Below are 2,305 nucleotides of genomic sequence, written 5' to 3' on the forward strand. Positions count from 1 at the left end.
GAAGTCCTACTTGTTTATTTCTTCTTTTGTTTCCTTGTCCGAGTAGACATGGAATTCGAAAAGAGCCCTCTATGACCAAAGTCAAAGAGTGTACTGCCTATGTTTTCTTCCAGGAGTTTTATAATTTCAGGTTTTATCTTCAAGTCTTTGATCCATTTTGAGTTAATTTTTGTGTATGGCATTCCTTTGCATGTGGCTGTCCAGTTTTCCCAGCACCATTTATTGAAGAGACTTCCCTTTCTCCGTTGTATGTTCTTAGCTCCTTTGTGGAAGATTAGCTGTCCCTAGATGTGTGGTTTTATTTCCGGGCTTTCAATTCTGTTCCATTAATCTCTGTGTCTGTTTTTTTCTGCCAGTGCCATGGTGTTTTGATTACTATTGCTTTGTAGTATGTTTTTAAGTCAGGGATTGTGATGCCTCCAGCTTTGTTCTTTTTTCTCAGGATTGCTTTAGGTATTTGGGGTATTTTGTTGCCCCATAGGAATTTTAGGATTCTTTGTTCTATTTCCGTGAAGAATGTCATGGGGATTCTGATTGGGATTGCATTGGATCTATAGATTGCTTTAGGTGGTCTGGACATTTTAACTATGTTATTCTGCCAGTCCATGTGCGTGGGATATCTTTCCATTTCTTTACATCATCATCGATTTCTTTCAATAATGTCTTGTAGTTTTCATTGTATAGGTCTTTCACCACCTTGGTTAAATTTATTCCTAGATATTTTACTCTTTTTGTTGTGATTGTAAATGGGAATGTATTCTTGAGTTCTCTTTCTGTTAGTTCATTATTAGAGTATAGAAATGCAACTGATTTTTGTAAGTTGATTTTGTACCCTGCAACTCTGCTGTAGTTGTTGATTATTTCTAATAGTATTCCAATGGATCCTTTAGGGTTTTCTATATATAAAATCATGTCATCTGCAAGCAGCGAGAGTTTTGGTTCTTTGTCACCTATTTGGATACCTTTTATTTCTTTTTCTTGCCTGATTGCTCTGGCCAAAACCTCCAGTACTGTGTTGAATAAGAGTGGTGAGAGTGGGCACCCTTCTTTTGTTCCTGTTCTCAGAGGAATGGCTTTCGGTTTTTCCCCATTGAGTATGATGTTGGCTGTGGTTTATCATATATGGCCTTTATTATGTTGAAGTACTTTCCTCTATACCCATTTTGTTGAGAGTTTTTATCATAAATGGATGCTGAATCTTGTCAAATGCTTTCTCTTCGGCTATTGAGATGATCCTGTGGTTTTTAGTCCTTGTTCTGTTAATGGTATTGATTTGCCGATGTTGAACCATCCCTGTGTCCCTGGTATAAATCACTTGATCATGATGTATGATGTTTTTAATGTATCACTGTATTCAGTTTGCCAATATTTTGTTGAGGACTTTTGCCTCTATGTTCATCAGGGATATTGGTCTGTAATTTTCCTTCTTTGTGTTGTCCTTGTAGGGCTTCGGTATCAGGGTGATGTTGGCCTCATAGAATGTGTTGGGAAGTGTTCCATCTTCCTCTATTTTTTGGAATAGTTTGATAAGGATAGGTATTAAATCTTCTTTGAATGTTTGGTAAAATTCTCCAGAGAAGCCATCTGGTGCTGGACTTTTATTGTTTGGGAGGCTTTTGATTACTCTTTCAATCTCTTTACTTGTGATTGGTCTATTCAGAGTCTCTCTTTCTTCTTGATTCAGGTTTGGGAGTTTGTATGAGTCTAAGAATTTATCCGTTTCTTCTAGATTGTCCAATTTGTTGGCATATAGTTTTCATAGTATTCGCTTATAATCCTCTGTATTTCTGTGGTGTCTGTTGTAATGTTTCCTCTTTCATTTCTAATTTTATTTATTTGAGGCTTGTCTCTTTTCCTTAGTGAGTCTGGCTAAGGGTTTGTCAATTTTGTTTATCTTCTCAAAGAACCAGCTCTTTGTTTCATTGATCCTTTCTACTGTTTTTTTGGTTTCAATTTCATTTATTTCTGCTCTAATTTTTATTATTTCTCTCCTTCTGCTGACTTTGGGGTTTGTCTGTTCTTTTTTTTCTAATTCTATTAGGTGTAATCTAAGCTTGCTTATTTGGAATTTTTCTTGTTTGTTAAGGTGGGCCTGTATTGCTATGAGTTTTCCTCTCAGGACTGTTTTTGCTTCATCTCATATGAGTTGGTATGGTGTATTTTCATTTTCATTTGTCTCCAGATGTGATCTGATTTCTCCTTTAATTTCTTCAATGACCCATTGGTTGTTCAGTAGCATGTTGTTTAGTCTCCACATCTTTGTCACTTTCCCAGTTTTTTTCTTGTAGTTGATTTCTAGTTCCAT

This window comes from Diceros bicornis, chromosome 25, assembly GCF_020826845.1.
Source record: "Diceros bicornis minor isolate mBicDic1 chromosome 25, mDicBic1.mat.cur, whole genome shotgun sequence".
Lineage (NCBI taxonomy): Eukaryota > Metazoa > Chordata > Mammalia > Perissodactyla > Rhinocerotidae > Diceros > Diceros bicornis.